This window comes from Arachis ipaensis, chromosome B04 (assembly GCF_000816755.2).
Source record: "Arachis ipaensis cultivar K30076 chromosome B04, Araip1.1, whole genome shotgun sequence".
In the NCBI taxonomy this organism is placed as follows: domain Eukaryota; kingdom Viridiplantae; phylum Streptophyta; class Magnoliopsida; order Fabales; family Fabaceae; genus Arachis; species Arachis ipaensis.
In genome coordinates, this window is record NC_029788.2 from 127,297,793 (window position 1) to 127,298,067 (window position 275).

The window sequence follows — 275 nt, forward strand, 5'->3', positions numbered from 1 at the left end:
GTTATAGATCAGAGATACTATAACTGTTTTACGGCGGTTCAAAATTGTCGTTAAATTCTCTCAAAACTGTTGCTATCTGCCTTTTTTTAGTATAGTGTTTATGAAGACTTATCAATTAAATAAAGAGTTAATCACATGAAGAGATATATAACTTTGTAGTTTTATAAGAAATTTAAACATAACTACAGAAATCATATATATATAATCTATGATGGTAAGAAATTAATAATATGACATTCCTTGATTCATGTAATTAAGAATCTAATTTTTTTGAG